The following is a 25,050-nucleotide window of genomic DNA, read 5'->3' as shown; positions in this document are numbered from 1 at the left end:
CATCCGGGGGCACTCTTGATTAGTTATCCTTTATTTTGAGTATTTCCTTTTGGGTAGCCATAGACTTCTCATTGGACCCTTCTTGACAGTACTAGAGGCTTCATAGACAAATAGTGATAGTGTTGAGTTATTGTTTGGTTTTCAAAACTATTCTTTGACATGAAGTTGAGTTGTGATTTGGTTTAAATACGTTATTCTTTCATGAGTTGCTTATTTAGTTAGTCCACTTGATTGTCCCATTTCCTGTAGTTTAAGTCTTTCGCTGAATGAATGAATACGTGATTAGACCAACTAGTTCACTTGGGGACCAACAATGGTCTTCAAGTACCGGCCACGCCTAGGGTACCTTTTCGGGGAGTGACAGTTTTATCTTGTAGTAGTGTTGTTACAGGGGGGAGGTAGTAAGAGTTTATTTCCTAGATTGTAAGGGTTTATAATCTGAATCTTGGCTCTTTGATTAATAAAGTTGTTGGTGAAATCCTATGAGATAGGTCATGATTTTCATCTCGCTTAAGCAAGAAAGTTTCCACGTAAATATTCTTGTCCTTTACTTCAAGCATTCCTTTCTATATTGTTCTTAATATTGTCAAGAGACCTGATCTATTGACATGTGGTGGACTTGTACAAACCATCAATATCTATATCCAGATTAGGGCACAATTGTTAAATTGAAAGAGACAAACTATATGAATGGAAGTGGATTTGGAGAATGAAGTGAAGATTTTGGGAGAAAGGTTTGTTAAAAAGCTATAAAGTGCTCGAGGAAAATGCGCAAAAGAAAAGGTTGGCATATGTTTCGTTGCATAATTTTATTTTTAATTGATACAACAATAATAACCCCTGCTAATTTTATGGAAATTGGAGGGGCAAGTCTCAGCAATTTAATATAGTTTGCAGGGGTTTTATTGACTTCCACAAATAAACTCCTGCAATCTAAGCCTTTTTTCTCAAGTGAATCACATAGATTGGATCACCATAATTGCTGATCTTCTCAAATATAATTGACAAAAGTTTCACTCTCCGCAATATTTTATTTGATACGTGAATTGATCAAATTCAACTTTGACTACACATAATTTACTGTAATACTGACAACATCTTATTTCAATGAAAATTGATGTCTTAAACGAGCAAAAAAAATGTTAAAAAATATACAGTATCAATTTTTTTTGTATTAAAATAAGATTTACTTTGATAATAATGAAAATTAACTTCAAAAATATCCATGATTTGCAAAAGATATCACTCTTTTTGATACGTCTTACTGTTACAAAAAATAATCAACACTTAAAACAAAAGTACATGTTGGTTATATCTATTTTCTTATCGTCACAAATAGACCATTTAGTAATTTTATTGTCATACAAGGACTTTAATAAAGATAATGTGCATTTATATAGCTATAGGCTAGAGCTATACATCCTTTTCTCAAGCATTTACGTACTATAAACCTTTGTAAGAACCAGAGCTCTAAAGTTGCTAGCCAATAATAATTTCTTTCTAGAAATTTATTAATATTTTTATAGTTTAGTTAGTAAATGAAATACAAAAAATAGAAAAATTCAAAAAAATAATAAAAAAAATGAAGGAAAGAGTCCACAATAAAAATGTATAAAGAGAAGAGTATAAACATTATGAAGAAGTTTCAGTTTGCTCTTTTCAACAAAAAATATGGGGTGTTACCATGATTCGAACCCGAACCCTCAAAGGGCATCAATGGTCTTAGAATTCAACTTCAAAACCAAAGCACCTATGAGACGTTTTGTTTAATGGATGCTCGCGAGTATGTTATATCGATTCTTTTAGTATTTTCTATATCTATATATAGAATTTTCATTGGGGTCAATTGGTGCTCAACCACCTGAAACTCTATACGTGCGTCCGTCTCTGAATATATGGATTTTCTCATAACTTATACATATGTTAGTTATGGGTATTCCCAAAATGAAAAAATTCATACTGAGCTTCAGTGAGCTTAGAACCTCCTTTTGAGAACAAGGAACAGAGAAAACTGCAGAGAAAATACTGAAGAAAAGAAGAAGAAGAGAGAAGAGGGAAGAAGAGTGAGAGAAGAAAAATATCTTCACATACTTTCTATATTCCTCTCATCATCAGTATACGTGTATAATACACATACTTATACACTTAGTCAGCATTTAACAACCAATCAACCAATCAGTTACAACCACCTCAACTAATTAACTAACTAATTAATTCTTTAACAGATCTTAGCAAAAAGACCAAAAAGTCCCTAGCTTAACTTCTTAAATTCTAACACTCCCCTTCAAGCTAGGTGGGGTAAAGATATTCAACACCCATAGCTTGGATAAAAGATATTCATGCTGAGCTCTAGACAATCCTTTGGTTAGTATGTCTGCTGGTTGTTCTTGAGTTGGAAGATAGTGTACTTGAATTAAGCCTTGTTGCAACCTTTCTCTAATGAAGTGACAATCTATTTCTATATGCTTTGTTCTTTCATGATATACTGGATTGGCAGCAATCTGGATTACAGCTTTGCTATCACTATACACCTGCACCGGCATCTCTATTTCAGCTTCCACTTCTTTCAATAATCCTAGCAGCCAGACTAACTCTGACACAGTTGAGGCCATGCTTCTATATTCAGATTCAGCTGAGCTTCTTGACACTGTGGACTGCTTCTTGGCCTTCCATGATATCAGTGACTCTCCAATCTTTATCATGTATCTAGTGACTGATTTCCTTGTTAGAGGGCAAGCATCACAATAAGCACTAACCTGGTTGTCTGAGTGGCTTGAGAGTAGTATGCCCTGTCCAGGTTGTCTTTTTAGGTACCTGACTATTCTTAGTGCAGCATCCATGTGAGATTTTTTTGGTTGATTTAGGAATTGAGTCAATGTCTGAGTGCTGAATGATATGTCTGGCCTTGTCATGTTGAGATATAAGAGCTTACTTGTAAGCCTTTGATATGCTGATTGATCTATCAGGGGATCATCTGATTCCTCTTGATTCTTGTTCACATGTTCATCATACTGTCTGGATGTCAACTTGACAATTACATCCATTGGAGTGCTTGCTGGTTTGGCTGCTATCATTTCCACTTCTGCTATGAGTTCAAGTGTATACTTTCTCTGATGCATAAGTATTTCTTCTTTAGATCTTGTAAATTCAATTCCAAGGAAGTACTTGAGCTCCTCTAAGTCTTTCATCTTGAAGGCCTTTTGTAGAGCTTTCTTGGTTTCTTCTATTAACTTCAAGCTGCTGCCAATGATCAGCATGTCATCTACATATACAAGTACTATTGTAACTCCTTCTGATGACTTGTTGATGAACAAGGAGTAGTCATATTGGCTCTGTGCAAACTTCAGTCTTAGAAGGGCTTTAGTGAGTTTTTGATTCCACTATCTTAGGGCTTGCTTGAGGCCATACAAAGACTTTTTCAGTCTGCACATATTCTTCTCTTGACTGACAAAACCTTGAGGAAGATGCATGTATATTTGATCTGTTAAATCTTTATGCAGGAAAGCATTAAAGACATCCATCTGATGGATGTGCCATTGTTTGGCTGCAGCAATAGACAGAACAGTTCTCACTGTGACCATTTTAACCACTAGAGAAAATGTTTTTGTGTAATCAATTCCTTTCAGCTGGCTATACCCCTTTGCAACTAGACTGGCTTTGAATCTTTCTATATCTCCTATGGATGTATATTTGACTTTATAAACCCATCTGCACCCAATAACCTTCTTGCCTGTAAGTAGTGGTATGATCTCCCAGGTATGATTTCTCTCCAGGGCCTGAATCTCAGCTTGCATGGCCTCAATCCATCTTGGATCTTTGATAGCTTCAGCATAAGTGGTAGGTTCTATCACTATAGAAGTAGCTGCAATGTAGCATAGATAAGAAGGGGATAGGTGAGAATAAGTAACATAGTTAGATAAAGGATAAGGGACATCTTTAAGTGTATTGAAGGAGACAAAGTCCTTCAGACAAACAGGGGGCTGTTTAGATCTTGTAGACTGTCTAGTAAGCTGTGGAACCACTGCAATAGGAGGCACCTCAAGAACAATTAGATCATCCTGCAACTGCACTTCAGAGAAGGTCTGAGTTACCTCAGTTTGCTCAACATCTGCAAGTATAGAAGTATGATCAGCACCTGGTGATATTGCAGCCTATTCAGTACTTGGTGAGATCACAGGATCCAGTGTATGGACCACTGAATCTTACAGGGTATCTATAAACAACTGCTGATGAATAGACCTATCATCTGTGGCAAATGGGAAGATATCTTCCCTAAAGAGAGCATCCCTACTCACAAAGAATGACCTGTTAGACAAATCAAATAATATGTATCCTTTATGCACTTCAGAGTAGCCCATGTGGATAGCAGACCTTGATCTGGGCATGAGTTTATCATGTACAGTAAGACTTTTTGCAAAAACCAAGCAGTCAATTATCCTCAAGTGAGACAATCCTGGTTTTACACCATATAGTCTTTCATAAGGAGATTTAAACCAAGGACACTGCTAGGAAGTCTGTTAATAAGATAGGTTGCAGCTAGTACATAATGACCCTAGAACTTAATAGGAATTTTACCTTGAAATCTTAGTGCTCTTGTTACTTCAAGTAAATGTCTATGTTTCCTTTCAGCAACACTATTTTATTGAGGAGTGTAAGGGCAGGACTTTTGATGTATGACACCTAGTTCTTTAAACAGATTATCACAAACTGAGTTAACAAACTTTGTACCATTATCAGTTCTTATAGCTTTGACAGCCTTTCCAAACTGATTCTGAACATACTTCAGAAATATTGGAAGTGATACACAAACATCTGATTTCTGTTTAAGCAAGAATAACCAGGTCATCCTTGAAAAGTCATCAACTATTGTAAGAAAATATTTGTTGCCATCAAAGGTAGCTGTATTGTAAGGTCCCCAAAGGTCAACATGTAACAATTTAAAGCAGTCACTACTTTTGATACTACTAGAAGGAAAAATAGACCTGGTTTGCTTAGCCATTGGACAGACTAGACACTGAGAAACTTGACACATAGTGTGTTTAGTCATAGTAAATATTTTAGCAAGCACTATTGAAGAGACATGTCCAAGCCTTTGATGCCATAACTCCACTTCTGCAGTTGAATCCTTGTCTTTGGGATGAGTTGAATCAACAACAAGAGCAGACTCTTTATTGTTGCTTTGAGATAATTGCCTTCACAGTAGATACATGCCTCCTTCTTCTTAACCAACTTCCTTCACCTTCCCAGTGTAAAGCTCCTGGAAAACACAAAAGTCAGGGAAGGACACTGAGCATCCTAATTCCTTTGTTAGTTTGCTGACAGATATCAGATTATATTTGAACTCTGGTATGTGGAATACATTAGTAATAAGACTTCTAGTTGACAGACTACATGAACCAATGTGTGTTACTTGTGTGGTACTTCCATTTGGTAAGGATACCTCCTTAGGAATATCTAGCTTTAACACAGACTCCTTTTTTAGCATATCCAAATTTGATACCATGTGGTTTGATGCCCCTGTATCTACAATCCAGACATCACTATTTTCAGTGACAAACAATGCTTTACCTGCAGTATTTGCCTTATTGTCATCAAATGCAATAACTCTTGCTTGTGACTGTTGATTTAGCATTTTCAGGATCTAATTATACTGTTCTTTTATGAATGTGCAACCTTGAAGTAGTTGTTTGACATCCTTTTTAGCTTGACTAGTAGTGGTAGCAGGTGTGGTGGCCTCAACTGATTTGTCATGTACATTAGTGTTCAATCCATAAGAGAAAAGAGCATGAGCAGGATGCTGACTGGAATTTGAGTCAATATATGAAGTGTTTGCACTTTGTATCTTCCTCTTTGACTTAAAGTCTGGTGGATATCCAACAACTTTGTAACAGTATTCCTTAGTGTGGCCTTCACACTTGCAAAAGTCACATACTAGCAGTGTATTTTTCTTGAACTTGTGATTTGCACTTGAGTTGTTCACACCTTTAGAGTACATTGATGCTGACTCTAAGATGGAAACATTTAGGCCCAACGTATTGATGCCTGTAATAACAGACTTTTGACTTTCGTCTCCTACTACCATGGCATAGGCCTAATTAACAGTTGATAGTGGATCTATCATGAGTATCTGGCTCCTAGCCTGATGATATGAATTATTTATCCCCATTAAGAATTGGTATAACTTTTGTCTGTTCATGTGAGCAACAAAGCCTCTGGATTTCTCACAGTTATAACCAGGTGCAGGTACTAACACCTCAAATTCATCCCACAAAGGTTTTTGCTTTGTGTAATATGCAGAAACTGAAGCTATCCCCTGCTGCAGAGTTGCAATTTCTTTGTGCAGACTATAGGTCCTTGAACCATCAACTCTATCAAATCTCTCTTGTAGGTCAGTCCACACATCCATTGCACTTGAAGCAAATGCAATTCCACTGAGTAGACTTTTTGACACTGAGTTCATCAGTCATGACAAAACGATAGCATTTACTCTTTCCCATTGACTCCACGGTTCCTCACCATATATCTCCTTTCTGCATGTACCATCAACTAGCCCTAATTTGTTCCTTCCTAGTAGAGCTAGTTTAATCGACCGATTCCACAAGGTGTAGTTCTCCACACCAATCAATTGAAATAAAATAATACTAATTCCACTTACATCTGTAGGACTTAAGAAAAGTGGATGGTTGTAATCAATACCTTGCCCAGACATGGAGTTGTTAGTCGGATTCAGCTAAACCCGTTGACCTAGGGTTTCTTCACCTGTCATTTTTCAAACTTTCTTCCTGATTTCTGGAGTTGTAGGGATGATCTGAGCTTAGATCTGTAGATCGACTAAAAAACATTTTGATGAATCTATGAATCTAACTAGATTCTTTGACTCGAAAATAGAATACCTATCACAGTGAATCACTGTGATACACGCTCTGATACCATGAACAAATTCATACTGAGATTCAATGAGCTTAGAACCTCCTTGTGAGAACAAGGAACAGAGAAAACTGCAGAGAAAATACTGAAGAAAAGAAGAAGAAGAGAGAAGAGGGAAGAAGAGTGAGAGAAGAAAAATATCTTCACATACTTTCTATATTCCTGTCATCATTAGCATACATGTATAATACACATACTTATACACTTAGTCAGCATTTAACAACCAATCAACCAATCAGTTACAACCACCTCAACTAATTAACTAACTAATTAGTTCTTTAACAAATCTTAGCAAAAAGACCAAAAAGTCTCTAGCTTAACTTCTTAACTTCTAACACAAAATTGTCAATCAAATGTCATATTAATTTTATACATAAATAAACTATTTTCTGTTTAACTACCAAACGTCGTATAAGTTATACAGAAATTAATATATAAATAACTTGTTTCCTATCCCGATATTAGCATATTTGTTTTAAATGCAAAATTTCAACTTTAGGCCAAGCATTTTACTTAGTGAAAGGTTTATTTTGTGAAATAACTCACTTTTTAAATTAATTAAAACATCCCAATTTACTTGTAATTCAAAATTTAATTAATTGTGTAAATTTAGTTCTTATCCTTTAAAAAATATAAATAATTTAATTGAATATAATTTAAGCTTGACTAATTTTTTTCAAACTTTGTATCTCCTTTCTCAAAACTTTTAAAGAACTTGTTGAATTCACCCAACAAAAAACTTTTAAAGAACTTGTTGAATTTATCCACAAAAATAATAATTAGGACCTCAATAACTCACAATGATGTGCGTAGATGGGAAAAAGATCCCTTCCAGTGAAAGTATGTCCACTAATGCTCAATAGCTTTGCTGATTTTTGCCATATGTTTACACAAATGTTTTATGATTAAGATTCAATCTTGTTGTATATAACTATTGAAATTGTTATTTTCAGCTGTTTAGTTGGTCACATGGTGGCTTGGATAATTGGTTCTCCCATTGGGGGTTTAGTGTGTATGACTCTTACAATGGTTTAGGTCGTGACAATTTGTAATTATAAAGTAAAAATTTATCTATTCTTAGGGGTGTTATAGTCTATAAAATTTATGAGGTTATTGTGGTCTTTTAGTATTTTGATTCGAGTCTTTCATCTTTAGGATAATATATATTTTATAGTTGGTATCCTATGAACATGTTTATGTAGTGGCGTACGCACGATTCTTTTGTAAGGGGTATCGCCTTTAAAATGGAAAACAAAAAATAAACTAATGTGACATCATAATTAAAAAAAGAATACAATATAAATAAAACACAATTCATTCTCACTACTATTCCTTTTCTCAAAAGATTTTTTTTTAAAAAAAATCCATGAGTTTTGTTTTGAAATGTATTCAAAACAACTTTTTAAAAATAATAATATTAAATATTTTATATATAGAGTACTGGAAGATCACTAAGCAACTTATTATTCACTAAGTTTCATAAACTGTTCTTAATTAGTTTTATTGGTAAGAAAGAAGGTGAAAGGAAAAAAAACATAAAAAATAATCCTATGAGAATGATGAATGGAGAACTACAAATGTATTAAAATAAGAACTTAAAATGTATCAAAATGACTTCTAGATTCAAACACACGACCTTGACCGTGGAACTGACACGCCTAACCTGCTAAGCTGAGTGCACTTTTGTGTCAAGGAGTGTCACTTTGTAAAAGGTATTCCTCTGTCATGACCCAAGCCTAGGGCCTAGATGTGACATGGAGAATGAGGAACCCAAAAGTACCTCAAACAAGTCTCTTAACATTTTTTTAGCCTTTCATAGGTAATGAAAATAAATAAACAAGAGAAAATCATAATAGTAAATCTTCAACTTACGTATGTCCAATAATACCTCTAACTTTTAGATTTAACGAGGATAAGACAAGTCCCTAGCTCACCTTCAATCATAATAGAAAGAAATGCCATAGTAAGTATCTAAAGATCTCCATATATCATAAGCTAGAAAGATAAAGGAGTATTGTTCCCGAAACATGAGAACTCACCAAAAGTAACCTTCAAAAGAAATCTCAACTAGCCACGCGGAGGAGAACAAGGAGGAGCACCGGTCCCTACATGGTATATCATGTAGGCAAAAGAGTATGCGTTAGTACTTTGAATGTACTAAGTATGTAGGCATGCATTACAAAGTAAAACATTTAGGACATTTATAATGTAAAGTATATAAATGAGTGCATGCATGAGTAATCAAGTAGATATCATTTAAATTATATATATGTGGATATATACATGCATGAGTAATCATGTAAATAACATTTGAAATATTCATTTGTGGGAAGTTGACTATAACTAACATTAAGACTATGCGAGCTATTATATGGAATCCAACATAACCCCCTACATTGGACGAGGAGACTATTTGCCGGGTAGAACTCCGTCAACTTGATTCATTTATTTAACTTTAATTTTAAGGACTTTCATAGATCCATTAGCCTAAGCCTATAAGAGATCCTATGTTGGCACATAGTTAATGAGAGAAGGGGTTTCTACTAGGATTCCCTTATCGAATCCCACCTCAATTCCCCATTCAGTGCTAAGTTAATCCCACGGAATAGTTTAATTCTTCAAAATAGTCATAGTATATAGCTTGAGAATTCAAAAATCACATTCGGTGGAATAGCTCATTAAAACCTTTAGTGATTCAAATATGCAAGAATTGTCCTTATAGCATAAAGAATCCATCATTCATAGTATTTCATCATTCTTTTATTTCATAGGACTCCCTTTTGATCATAGACATTGCTTTCATAAAAACATTTATTTGGAGTCAAAGCTTTCAAGTCAAACTTCATTGAAAATATAGTAAAACTAGGTGGGTTTAAATCACTTCAACTTTCAAACATGTATGTAAATGAAATCATGCATAAATAATTTGAAATCCATTAATTAAAAATCATGCTTTAAACAACCCACCATGATTGTGAAGAACCTTCAAAGAGATAAATAGATAAATTACTTGCAAACAATCAATTCATACATATGAAATCATTTTGCATCAAAATAGACCAATAATCATTAGTTTAACCATGATTCATGCTATTAAGTAGAAATAAGAATTATCCATAAGAAAATCTTACTTGAAATCAAGAGATTTAACTGAAAGAGTTTTAGACTACATGGGTGGAAGAACTCATGGATAAGTATCCACATACCTTAGAGTAAAGCTTAAAGAAAATAAACATAATTTATCATATAATCAAAATACTTTAGGCATGAGAGTGGAAGGAATTCTCTCATTGAAGCCTTACATACCTAAAATCTGAAGCTTTACTCAGAATCGAAGGACTTAATGAACACTTTTGAATCCTAGCATTTTCTCCTCGTTGAAGCATTTTGTGTACTAGCTGGAGTAAATAAATCACCAGAATAGTATTTCTACACTATTAAGAACTAAAACTATATTTTGAAAATGAGTAAAGAAGTGTATAGAGAGAAGAGTTCCTTGAGAAAGCTTGATGGACAAAATGATGAAATAAGGTGGGTATTTATAGGTGTGAAAGAGAGACCTAACAATAATTAAAATAATTATAAAAAAAACTCTAAATATTTAATGGAAAATTGTGATGTCATGGGTGATGTCAAATGGGGGACTATTGATGTCATGGGTGATGTCAAATGGGTCTAGATCTTTCCATGGTTGGTGAGATGAACCTTCTTTTAATGAAATACCCTTTTTTGAAACTACATTTGAACAAGATATATTCCTTATTAGGATTTGGTGTCTCATATGAATTGTTTCTCTAGAAGTATACTTTCATGTAGTTTAAGAATCAACCGATTTGGAGCATCCTACAGTGAAATATGAATTTTCTTTTACAAATACTCCATTTCTTCACAGCACCATATCTTGCAGAAATTAATTTATTTGACTATTTAACCTCCAAAACATAAAATATAGTCTCACAAAAATTATAGGTAATGATGTTGGGGTTATTTAGTAATTTGAATCACCTAATTTGGACCATCCTATGGAAAGTTATGCCCATAATACATAAGCTGTATCATTTTCATCGAGAATTGAAACACCATATACAATGCTTTTAGGAGGTGTTTTACTCCCCCCCTCTCTCTCTCTCTCTATATATATATAATGTTTTTTAAACAAGCAGTGTTACGTGACACTTCTTGGGCCCTCGTAGATCTTCCCCTGTTAATTTATGCATGGTGTTCTATGAATCACTGTTCTATCCATTCAAGTTTAAGTTTTCACCTTTGATTTGAGAGATTCTCTTAGTAGGGTTGATGCTATCGACAAAAGACCTCAACTATTTCTTCTATACTAAAAAGGATTTGAAGAACATGGCTTTGCTCATCAGAATAGTTTTGCAAGGTATTTACAAACTATTACACATATGTGTTCGTTGCATACAATTTTTGATAGTAGTTCTTTTAAAAAAACATGCCCAATATAATACCACAAGTGAGGTCTAGGGAGGGTAGAGTTTAAGCAGACCTTACTCCTACCTTGGGAGATAGAGAAGTTGTTTTTGATAGACCCTCGGCTCAACAAAAGACATATCAAAGAAGATACTAAAGAAAGCATGATAAAATATTCTGAAAAAAAAGGAGCAATAACCAAAATAAAATAGTTAATAATCGAAGTATATGAGATAATAGAATGTAACAAAACTCAGAAGACAAGAAACTATAGGAGAAATACTAAGACTATTAGTAAGAAATGATAAGCAAGTCAATACTCTACTACCTAATAACCTTCTACCCTAATCCATGTCTCCACAACCTCCTATATAAGGTCTCATCCTCGTAAGTTGCGACTGTTTCATGTCCCGTCTAATGACCTCTCCCCAATGATTATTCGGCCTACCTCTACCTTTCCTAAAACCATCCATAGGCAACCTCTCACAACTCTGCACTTTGCACTGGGGCATCTATGTATCCTCCTATCTAAGGCCTCGTCCTCGGTAAATTGCAACTATGCCATGTTTGTCTAATCACCTCTCACCAATGCTTTTTTAGGTCTACCTCTACCTCTTCTAAAATCATCCATAGGAACCTCTCACAACTCTGCATTGAGGCATCCATGCATCTCCTTGTCACATGTCTGAACCATATCAGCCTCGTGTCTTGCATCTTGTCCTCCATCAAGGCCACTCCTACCCTATCTCTGATATCTTATTTCCTAATTCCGTCTCTTCTAGTATGTTCATGCATCTACACAGGATCCTCATCTCCACAACTTTATCTTCCAAATATGAATGTTCTTGACTGGCCAACAATCTGTTCCATACAATATAGTTGGTCTAACTACCACTCTAGAGAATTTGCATTTATATTTTTGTGGCACTTTATCCTCATATAATACTCTAGATACAATATAATAATTTTAAATATATAGTTGTGGATAATATAATAATTATCGTTGACTAGAGTGTACTCTACTGGTCAATGAAGTTGGAATAAGAACAATGGAGAGATAATACTAGCAGAGGTAACAAAATTAGATGAATTATTCTCATCTTCCTAAGGTAGCTGCCAGAATTCTTATTCTCTAAAAGGAAAAACTTCAATTACATACTTGTGTTCACAAATAAAAAAATCAATGCAGGCTATATAATTTAGCTGATAAAAACACCTCTCAAGTTTCCTGGGAAACTTGGTGTAAGGACCCAAAAGTTGGAAAGTCAAGAAAAAGGAAAATCTCAGAAATTGTAGCTTTTGGAATTTTCACGAGGCTCTTAACAGGTCGTAGAGTCCACTACAGACAGTGGAAGGCCTTCATGGAAGGGATAAAAACTGGGCAAGTCCCCACGAAAGGGTTTTATGGGTTGTGGTACATCATAGACCATGTAATGGTCCACAAACTCGACCCCTCAAGGACCCATACAAGTTGGCCTTTATAGGACCTTTTTACAAGACGTAAAAATTTACACGGACCTTAGAAAGGTCCATGTTGGAAGAGATTTCAGGACTTTGGGAGAACCCACTTCATGATAGGGTCCACGACCCGTATTGGGTTCTATTGTGGAAAGTTCCCGTGGAGATGTTAAAAGACCCAGACCTTATTCCCTATGACTTCTATGGGTCACTTCATGGACCTTAAAGGCTTCACAGTCTGTGGAGTCTTCCGTGAAGGGGTCCCGACCGGAATGTTTTAAGGGTATTTCAAAATTTTCTCCACTCTTTTATTACATTACTTGGACATTTTTAGAGGGTATTCCTAGACTATAAATAACTCCCAACACTCCAAAACCCTCATTCTCCCAAAATCACAATTCAATCTCTCAAAGTTCCTCTCAAATTCTCTCTAAGGCAAGAACTAGGGCTTAAGTCAAGCTTTTACTCTAAGTATGTGGAAATTCACCAATGGATTCCATTCACTCATTAGGTCCCAATGAAACTCAATTCTCCTATTTTTGAATTCACTCAATTCTAAGGGTTTTAAGTCAATTCTGTATGGGTCTTTTCTATATTGATCAAATTGATGTTTTTTACTTGATCAGCATGATTTTACATTACATGTTTTTACATTGATTTTACATGGAACCATTCATAATGTTATGATTTCCAACTATGAACCATGAATTTATTATCAAGGATTTATGAATGATTTATGAATGATTTTGTAAAACCATAAACAATGTTTTCAAGTAAATGAATTGTGAAAGGCTTTCTGACAATATGAAGAAATCATAATTTAGATGCTTAGAAAGGTAAGTGTCTATATGAATATTGTTATATCCCGTACTTTTGTACATTGTAACGTTTTTTAAGCTCCTCTAAAGCTTCCACGTGATCTATGTTATTCATGACGTTATCAAATGATTCTAAGGAGGGGAGGATGTAATGCCTCATATTTTGCATAGACTAGTTCCATGTGAGTGGCAATGGTTTGAAATAGGTTTGGAAGAGTTTGAAAAGAAGTTCAAGGCCAAATAATTTGTCATAGTAATCGACCTACTTTCTTAAGCTACTGGTTTGGATGTCTTACATAGTTAAGCTACTTTATTATGCATCTAGCTTAAGTAGAAAGGATCACACCGGTTCTTAAGGTAAGTCTAATTGCTAACCTACTAGAATAACAAGTAGAATATTCACCTACTTAGAATGTGTGGACTGCATTTAAAATAAAAAGGGCAAGTAGGTTATATAACTACTTACAAACTTGTGGCAGGAATTAAGTTGGGATTAGTGATTAATTATGATTAATTAACTTAATTAGATCACTAAGTGGGCCCCACCAAGACATGTGGCAGAATTTGATTGGTCCATGCCATAGTGGGGCACATGTCATTGTGGTTGGACACATGTCTTAAGGGCTGATAGCATATATATGTACCAGCTGATGACAAAGCATAGCACATAATCATTTTCATAATTCATCTTCTTCATCACAACTTCTTGAAAGAAAATTAAGAACAACCATGGCATCAAGCTCACGACCAGATCCAATATGGTGAAAGAAAGGGAATTTTAATTCCATAAAAATGTTCTAAATGTTCCAAGGGGGCAATAATATTAGGATTTAAATTGAGGAAGAAGAAGTGGTGGAATTGGTGCAAGTAATTGTAGGATCTATCCTAGATTGTTTGAGGTAAGATTTCTTTTTCTTATGGTACAATTGAAGTTAATGATGTTGTGATGGAGAGATTAATTTGTATTAAGTGGAATTGGAAGTAAGCAATTACATGATTATTGTTGGCGTTCTAAATGGACAGAATTAGAGTTGTTCTAATTGGATTAAAGTTTGATTAGTGTTGTCATTATTATGGTATTGTATTTGAAGGTAATTTGTTTAGGTTGAAGGGCTGGAAATATAGTTATAGATAAGTATAGGTGCTGCTCTTTACAACAATATTATGCTCTTTTTAGTGTGTTTGTAATTTTGCGAAGTAAAGATTGAAAATCGTATTTTGATGTCATAGTTTTGGTGGGTTGTTTACAACTTGTATTAAAATGATATTGAAGTAGTTTTATTATATGTGGATGGTGGTATATTTTTTTTCAAGTTGTTGTTGATATGGCTCGTAAATTCGGAAGAAAGCAAGCGTATATAATATCGTATAAGAAGCGTATATTGATCTGTTTCGTGTAAAATCTTATATGTTAATGATTTGAATTGAAAAAGGGTTAGGAGAGGTTATTGGGTTGTTATCGTTGTTGTTGGTGTTGCTGTGCTAATCGGAGATTAATTGGAAGTTTGGGTTAGGTGAGTTATATAGAGGAAATGCTGCCCAATTTTCATTAAGTTCTTAACCAATCAAAATACTAATCGAGAAGTGTGAACTAAGAAATGATTCCTATAAGTGATCGGTTGTAGATTTATAACCTGGAAAGTTGTAATTTATTAATAATAGTGTTACTTTTGTATTAAATAGGCTAAAGGGGCAACGAAGCAAGCTTGGTTACGGTTGATCTAAATAGGTATGCGAAGCTATCCCTTCTTTATTTTGGCATGTATTAGATATAAGTGATATATGATATGAGCTTTGGGGTAATTCATTCATATGTTCCATGTATGATTCATGATTCTTATGCACTTTTTGACGTTAAAACTCTTAAAGTAGTTGAGCTACTGCCCTTGAGTCTTCTATACGTTGGAAAGTAGTTGGTATATAAAAGTTCCTAATCTTAAGGACTCTATAATGATTAATGTCCTTAACTTTCATAAGCTGTCTCGCGTTATATTGATACGTGTCTATAATACCTGAGGCTTTATCTAATATGGTTCATAATGACATTTAAAGAGTACTGAACATGACTATTACCCTAACACTCAAGTATTAATTAGCCTACTTATCTATTGAGTCTTAAATGATAATTTAAATACCTATGGTTACTCACTACTCTACTCGTGCATACTGTTATTACATCTTTGACTGAGTCTCGGGTCGGGTATGTTCTCACACGCATTTTATTACATTATCCACTGAGTCCCTCACTAGAGGGCCGGGTACGCTATATGATGATATGTTGATGCAATGATATGGTTATGGCATCGAGTCCCTTATTAGAGGGCTGGGTACAGTATAGTATATGTATATGATGATATGATAATATGATGATACGATTATGGAACCGAGTCCCATAATGGGTCGGGTACGGTATATGATAATGATATGCATGATTTGTTTCATAAGGCATATGTATAGTGAGTTCTTGATTATCATACTTGTCTCTTGGACTCTCTACCTTAGTTATGATCTTTCTTACTGTATTTCATGTTTTATATAGTCAGTACATTTCTTGTACTGACCCCCTTCCTTCGGGGGGGGGGGCTACATTTCATATCTATAGGTACAAATACTCAATTTGGGGATCCGCCAGCTTAGGATTTTGATTCAGCTATTTTTGAGTGCTCCATTGTCCCGGAGCCTAGAATTTTGGTACAGATCCTTTTGATGTATATATTTGGTTGTTCAGGGGTACGGCGGGGCCCTATCCTGTCATATGCTACTGTTAATACTCTTAGAGGTCTGTAGACATATGTGTGGGTTTTGTATATATGTGTTCGATTGTGTCTATCTAACTTATATTTTGTGATGTTCTTATTTATAGCACCAGCCTTGTTGATTTGCGTATGTACCTATTTTGGGATATTATATGTAGTGATAGTCTTGACTGCTCGTGTATTATGATGTTTTAATTTAATTGTGATTTCTCAGGAGATATGTTACCTTGATACATGTATGTAATGTGTCACAACCCAACCCCGTAGGCCGTAACTGGGGTCCGACCTGGACTCCCCCGTACACATATCTATTAGCTGAGGTCACATGGAATCGTAAATAAGACAATATCATGTAACAAAGCCCCATTGGGCGATAACATTTTCATAAACCTGTAGCCCTTTTCGTTTGTACCACAACACGATAGGGCACGCAAGCCGACAAGGCTGCCATAACATAATAACATAATAACATATATCATATATCATGTAGACCCAGCTGAATAAAAACTGATATACACAACCCACATATACATGTCTGCGGACCTCTAAACATATAAATGACAACATATGGCGGGACAGGGCCCCCGCCGTACCCCTGAATAGATGAAATAATTTTTATACATCTGTGGACAGTACCAAAAACTAGGCCCCGATACAATGGAGCCTCTTCCAACTGAGTTGGATGGAATCCTAAGCTGACGGACTCCCAAAATCTGTATATGTACCTGTGCACGAGAACATATCCTAGCCCGGGACTCAGGGAAAGAAGTGTTACAATATACATGAGTAGAGTAGCGAGTAACTATATGCAATTTAAATCATTATCAGAGACTCGATAGAATAAGAAAGTTAAGCTTTTGTTTGAGGACCCGAGTAACGGTGTAGTCATCTCGAGTGTCCTCTAAATGCCATTATGGGCTGTCTCAAAAGTAATCTCGGGGACCCTAGACATGTATTAATGTAGGGCCAAATCATTTATGGAATCAAAACACATAATCTCGTATAGTCTTTAAGACTTGGAGCCTGTACCTTTGGTACCTTTTTAACATATACCAGTTTCCAGGGAAATAGTTTGACTACTGTAGGAGTTCAATATGCAGAAGTAAATAAGAGATGTTTGAGAATAGAGTTACCCTAGAGCTCAGATCATATTCAACTTACAACTAAGACAAAGGCATGCCCAAAAGAAGAAAGAGAATAAGCTTTATGTAGTCTGTACTTCCCTTCAGGGGATCTGCATACACATATTTCGTACCTGGCCCATCATGGGGCTCGGTGAATCATTATGGCATCATAATCTCATTTTTGTATCAAATACGTGTCAAGGAAAATGAGAGATAGCTTTTCACACACTACTGTTTAACACGTAAAAGCCTTACTAGGCAATACTCAATCCTTACAGAAATTCCAAAACTAAGCAGTGGATAGGGGTTATGAGGCCTACTTGGAGTTTTTGGGAATGGAATTATCCCCACATTCCACACACAATTCACTTAAGGCTAAAACTTGCCAAAAGGAAAGAAAGATAGCTGTACGAACTTATACCAAAATATGCCAAGAGAAAGCTTTACATACCTTTTGGGAGCTACCCTTCATCCTGCTTGTCTCGTCGTCTTCCGAACCTATTCAATATGAAATTAATATGAATATCAACTACTCTTAACTTTCCAGCATCTTGGATTACGCCTTTATGTTAATGGAATCTATTCCCTTAGTCGTTTCCTCGACTAGTCCTTTAGTTTGTTAAGGCGTTAACGAAAATTGGGCAGCACCTCCCCTATAATGTGCCCTATCCAAATTTACAATTAGGTCCCTAATACCTACAGCCAACCAACAACAACAACCTACAGCAATTCATACCAACAATATACAGCATAAACTCCAAACGACTTTTTCAAAAATACGATATCAAAATAGGGCGTCTAGCCTTTATTTTGTGACGCCTTTAATTATACGTAACGAGGGGTCATGTGGCTTAGACCAGAAGCACCCTAACCCACATTAGGACATATTCAGGACCTGCAACAACAAGCCACACTCCTGCAGAGCAACTCACAAGAACGACACTTTATTTCGATGACAATTCACTTCTAGCGACTCCAATTTAGTTTATTTCGAACGTCGAGCATTTCTACGACATTCTTAAACTTCCAGCAGCATACAAGGGGTTTAATACACCATATAACAATACCATAAACTCCAATTTAAAAGGAAAGGCCTTACCTTACGTTACACTTGTCAAACTCGCCAAAACTATCCAAAATGTGAAATCTGGACAGTTTACTGTTTTACCTTGTCGCTTCGTTTCGAAGGGGTAATGGAGGGAAACAGGATTTACGTCCTTCATGAAAGTTATATACATGTTTCTTAGGGTCGCAAACAATTTAGAATCATCCCTACATCAATTTTGTACAAAAAGATATGACCAAAAGACTTACAGCTGTCCGTGTAGAATTTCCAAAACCAAATCTGAGCAGTACCTCCTCTACACTACATCACCATTTTTCTAGATGATACAAGTAAAAATGGCTTTTGGAGTCTTAACGAAAGTTATAGAACCAAGAAATACCTTTCCAAAACATATTAAATCACTCAAAACGAATCTATACACAAGAAGTTATACCAATATTAGTAACCACTGTCCCTTCCAAAAACGGGTTTGTTAACTAGCGTTTTCTCTTATTTTCTCTTCCAAATTCCAATTGCAAAGCTGGAGTTTTACTTCCATGAAGGTCTTAAAATACATATATATGTGTCCATGTACTTAAGGTACACCGTATATAATTAATTCACGGAAGAAAACTGGAAAACTAACCTTTAAACTTCAAGAACCATGGCTGCCTGTCTATTTCTCTCCCTCACGTTTTTTTTCTCTATGTTGGCTGATGGATAACTGAAGTATATGATATATATCAACATATATAGGTGGTTTTAGGGTGTGACACGTGTCAACCCCAAGAGGTGACACATGTCCAACCCCTATTGGGCCACCGTATCATGCTGCCAACTATGGGCTGCCACGTGGCAGTGGGGTCCACCCCCCCAAGCAGGTGGGTCACCTACCTGACCCCAAGTAGGTGGGTCACCTGCTTGCTTGAGGTGCTTCCACATGTCACTTCTTCATTGGCTACCATGAGTCGTCTTTTTTTTTTCCTTCCTCGTGGGCTCGTAATCTCGTCTTATTTTATGTACCTATGTAATCCGTGCTACGTAAGTTTAATATATGCTTAAGTATATCAAGTGCATATGACTTTTAACTTAGTATCTTATATAGGTAAATCGAGTCCTACGACTCATTACTTGGCCTCCAATTCCTTCCGAACTCTTATGATTTCATCTCCAACCTTCTCTAGTATGGGGTATCACATTCTCCCTTCCTTAGAGCCGTTTGATAGTGTCGTAACTTAAGTGGCTCACATGCTAGCTTCTAAGTAACTTAAGGGACATTCCGATTTCAAAGATGTGGGGTGTAAAATCCTTCCCCCCTTTAGAACATTCGTCCCCGAATGTTAAATGCAACCTTCTGTAAGACTTTATATAATTTATAGAGGGGTTCCTTTCCTTTATGCTATCACATGCTTTCCCATCTATATTATTAACATACGAGTTCTCAAGAGTTGGAGTTACCTGTAGACATCGGTTACAGGTGCAAATACTTGTATTCCATGTTCTCTTCAGTTCCCCGATCATCCTCTTTCTGGTTTTGGTTTTTCCACCGTAACTTGACGGAAGATACGTCTTTAGTCTACAATCTTCCAGTTTGCCGATCCAGGATGGTGGTAGGATTTTCCTCATAAGATTCCATCTACTGGACCTCATTTATGGAATATACCCTGGGTGACTCGTCAGTATCTAATGGACTGGGCGTATAGTTTCCAACTGAGGTGGTAAGCTTAACTTACCAGCCACGTTGCCCACCTTATGAGTAACTTGATACCTTGTAATATATTCTGGGTCAAGTTCCTTTTCTAGGTGACCCTATGATGAACATCCAATCATCAACTTGAACTCTGTATGTCGACGTCGATTATCTGTATGTCATTCCTGCCGACTCTGGGCTTTTAGTCAATAGCTTGGTTAATTATGTCGAGGTCATTGGAATACTAGAGTAGTAATTATTATTATAGGCAACTTGATAAGTGATGGATAATCATTCCGGCTACCTTCGAAGTTAATCTCCCGGCTTGTGACATATCTTCTAGTGTCTAATAGTGCGCTCAGTCTGTTTAGTAGCTCGAGGGAGAAATGCGGTACTAAGACCTGTCTGTGCTCTTGACCTCTTCTTGGACTGATCTCAAGGCGTTAATTATAATTGAAGTCCCTTTATCTAGATATTAGATGAGGAGACCTCACGGAACCTTACTACTTCCTTGTCATATAACTTCACCTAGTTCTAGCGGCATAGGTGGTCTTGCTTGGAAGCAAATAAGCTGATTCGTTAGCCTACTCACAATAACCCATATAGCACCCTACTCTTACAGAGTACAAAATAAGTTCATAATGACGTTGATAATCTGGGAGTCGTTAGCCTCGTATAGTCCTTCTCGACTTCTTTCAGAACTTTAACTGGCGTTCGATCTTTTGGATCCTGCTTTTTATCCCTCAGAGTTGGCTACCAAGTGGTGTCAAAATTCCCTCGCCCACTGGCCCATATAGCCATTCTGCAGTTTCCCTCTCATTAACTAGCTCTATGTTGATGAGTTGTGGCATTCGAGTGTGTCGTCAATTAGCAATTAGCTAATCCTTCTTGTTTTGCTTAAGCCCTCGTTACAATTTCCTTAACGTATCTTATAATACTCTAGGTACATAATCTCATATCATTTCTCCGTCACTAGTTCAAATTCTTCCATCTAGCGCGATCACACCAGCACTAAAGCATTAAGTTCCATCAGAATATTGAAGTTAAGCATGCTGGGGCGAGAGTAATATCGGGATGGGTGACCTCCATGGGAATTCTTTGTGTCGCGTTTCATTGTATCCTTTTCCACGAGGTGCAGGCACTCAACTTAGCTCTAGATTTACCTCAGCGTTGTCTCGCGAGTCTTTATGTTTTGCCCTGTCCTTTTGTCTGTTATCTTGCATCTAGTATCGGCGTAGACCTTTAGCTCCGCGATCCTTTATTCACTTTGTGTTCTCCTTATTTTCTACCACAGGAGGCTTTCTATTCCTTTTTCTTTGGTTATTTATCTATCGCAATATCATTTGCGACTAACTCTATAACCAACATTTTGGCTTTTAGTCTAGCATACTGTCGTTATCCTTTGTAGTGTCTCTTGAATTATTCGATATCCTTTCATTGGTACATTCTTCTGTTTTTATATGCAGCCGCCTTCTAGTGTTATGTTGTTTAGGGTCTCGTCACAAACTTCTTAACGCTACCTTATGTAGCATTTCGGCTTCCATCCAATTATTGGTAACTTCCGGACCTTTCCAACTTGGTTTAGCAAGATATCTTATCGAAGTTTAGACGTCTATCTCACATTTATTGCTATATCAATTGCCTCCTCCTACCTTTGCCATTTTCTCATTAACTTCCCCCCTTTAGGGGGTACCCGCACTTTCCTCTATTTGTACTTCGTTCTACGTCTCTATGTCCAGTCTAAATTTTTGTCTAATTCCTTTCACCAGTCTATTTGGTACCGCATCATGTCTTCGTTTATCTGCGTGTTTATAATCTGACTATCCGCGTACGGAGCCTTGATTAAATTATGAAGCGATGAGAACCTTTCCATATCTAACGTGATGTCTTATCTACTAATTAGTACTTGAACAATGTGACCCAGGGAACACTCGTCCAAGGCCACCTTCTACTTTTTCTTTTTCCAAGAATTACTTAGCACCTGTAGTTGTTCCAATCCCAATTAGGTAGTGCTAGTATTCCGACGATAACTATTCTAGGTTTTCTCAAAGTAGTGGTTTTGTCCCAACCTATATCCTTTGCTTCTTAGGGCGAATAGAAGTTACGTCATTTGTTCCTTAAGTTTTCCATCCTCGTCCCTTAAGGATTTCACTATTTTTGGGGCGACGCTGTGTACACGCGTCATTTCTTTATATCTTAAGCCCCATGCTCTTATTGCATTCCCAATGCAGGCCTTTAACTTAGGCAACGCGTACTAAGTGCGTCTTACTAGTGGTTCCAATTTATCCCTGCATACTCGTATCACACTGTTCAGTTCATACTTACGTATCCCCCTTTTAACTCGTATATATATTTGGTTCCTGGCATCTCTTTGAGGTGCTTCTATTAGAAGTTCTTTCCCCAATTAGTCGGTGGCAAATTATAAACTATTATCGTACATCATTTTCCAACCATTGTTGGAAGAAATCAAAACCTCTTAAACATCGCAGTACGTTTTTTAGTACTTAACCTACGTGGTCTCCTTCTGAGTTTATCCTCGAGTTATGAACAACTCGTCTAATTTACAATTAGGAGTTGAGGGCTTGGTATTTTTTTTTTCCAAAAGAGTGAAACTCATTCGCGGGACATCCTATCCTTCATTCTGAGCCCTCTGTTTATATTCCTACAATACAAATACGGCTGGAGATACCGTAATCTGAACTTTACTACTTAATTAAGCTTTTGTTCCTCCGAAATAAAATTCTTCAAGTAAAAAGGGTGCCCCTTGTCGGCGACCTGAAGGATACCTCTTACAACTTTACTTTAGCATAATACGGGTACTTGGTATCAATTTCCAAGACATGTTATAAAGCTATGTTTTATTCCCTTTTCCCTGTTCTAGGAAAATTTCGGCAGAGTTTCCTCTACACTTCTTACTATCTCAAAACCTGCACGCAGAAAATACCAATAATGCCTCACAGGGCCAACATATATATATATATATATATATACATATCATATCACAGCCGCCCAGTGCCTTCAATGTCATCTCATATCGCAGCCACACAGGGCTTTCAACGTCAACAATAATATAAAAATACTGGACTTACCTCATATGTCCCACTTCAAACTGCATCTGTTGCACTTTCTGTCTGCTTTTCTTTTAGGTTTCAACTTTATAATTCAATACCTTACCCGACGGATATCTTCCGTGGCTTTACTTTACTTACTTGTATGCTTCATAACTTTCCATGTCGTCAATTACTTCCTTCTGTTGGTGTCGTCCTTCTGTTAAGATCCAAGGTTAGTATAAGGAATTTTTCCTATGACTCGGATCTAAAGCACGATCTCAGATGTAGAAGAAAGGTAACATCCTAAATGTCCTATAGCTTCCTGTTTATAGATGTGGCACGCAACACATCGATAACTAAGACTCTATTAGACACGGTCTGCAGACACTCCAAGGAAGAACTGCTCTGATACCACTTCTGTCACGACCCAACCCCATAGGCCGCGACTGGGGTCCGACCTGGACCCCCCATACACATATCTATTAGTTGAGGTCACATGGAATCGTAAATAAGACAATATCATGTAACAAAGCCCCATTGGGCGATAACATTTTTATAAACCTATAGCCCTTTTCGTTAGTACCACAACACGATAGGGCATGCAAGCCGACAAGGCTGCCATAACATAATAACATATATCATATATCATGTAGACCTAGCTGAATCAAACTGACATACACAACCCACATATACATGTCTGCGGACCTCTAAACATATAAATGACAACATATGGCGGGACAGGGCCCCCGCCGTACCCCTGAATAGATGAAATAATTTTTATACATCTGTGGACAGTACCAAAAACTAGGCCCCGATACAATGGAGCCTCTTCCAACTGAGCTGCATGGAATCCTAAGCTGACGGACTCCCAAAATCTGTATATGTACCTGTGGGCATGAACGCAGCCCTCCCGAGAAAGGGGGTCAGTACGATATATGTACTGAGTATGTAAAACATAATATAATACAACTGGAAGCATATCTGAGATAGAGAAACAGGGGATAAGATATCAATTTAGAAACCTGTACCTGTACTTTGTGAATTACAAAAACATGCATGTTCGAGTCATATTATATAGCCAGCCCTTTCGGGGGTCCAGTGAATTATCTCTGTAAAACCATCATGGCCCCAGTGCCATCACCACCTTATTACAACACATCATCATATATCTATACACGTATCCTGGCCCTCTATTGAGGGACTCAGGGAATATTGCAGTGAACTGTGCACGAGAACATATCCTGGCTCGGGACTCAGGGAAAAAAGTGTTAAAATATACACAAGTAGAGTAGTGAGTAACTATATGCAATTTAAATCATTATCAGAGACTCGATAGAATAAGAAAGTTAAGCTTTTGTTTGAGGACCCGAGTAACGGTGTAGTCATCTCGAGTGTCCTCTAAATGCCATTATGGTCTGTCTCAAAAGTAATCTCGGGGACCCTAGACATGTATTAATGTAGGGCCAAATCATTTATGGAATCAAAACACATAATCTCGTATAGTCTTTAAGACTTGGAGCCTGTACCTTTGGTACCTTTTTAACATATACCAGTTTACAGGGAAATAGTTTGACTACTGTAGGAGTTCAATATGCAGAAGTAAATAAGAGATGTTTGAGAATAGAGTTACCCTAGAGCTCAGATCATATTCAACTTACAACTAAGACAAAGGCATGCCCAAAAGAAGAAAGAGAATAAGCTTTATGTAGTCTATACTTCCCTTCAGGGGATCTGCATACACATATTTCGTA

General features: G+C 36.5%; 1 pseudogene; it reads left to right on the top strand.

Annotated features, from left to right (window-relative positions):
• The first annotated feature begins 21,241 nt into the window (after positions 1 to 21,241).
• LOC129871780 (5S ribosomal RNA) lies at positions 21,242 to 21,361 on the top strand (annotated as a pseudogene).
• The last annotated feature ends 3,689 nt before the right edge of the window (positions 21,362 to 25,050 follow it).

This window comes from Solanum dulcamara, chromosome 10 (assembly GCF_947179165.1).
Source record: "Solanum dulcamara chromosome 10, daSolDulc1.2, whole genome shotgun sequence".
In the NCBI taxonomy this organism is placed as follows: domain Eukaryota; kingdom Viridiplantae; phylum Streptophyta; class Magnoliopsida; order Solanales; family Solanaceae; genus Solanum; species Solanum dulcamara.
Note: the sequence above shows the minus strand (reverse complement) of the source record. Positions and strands in the feature narration are given on the sequence as shown.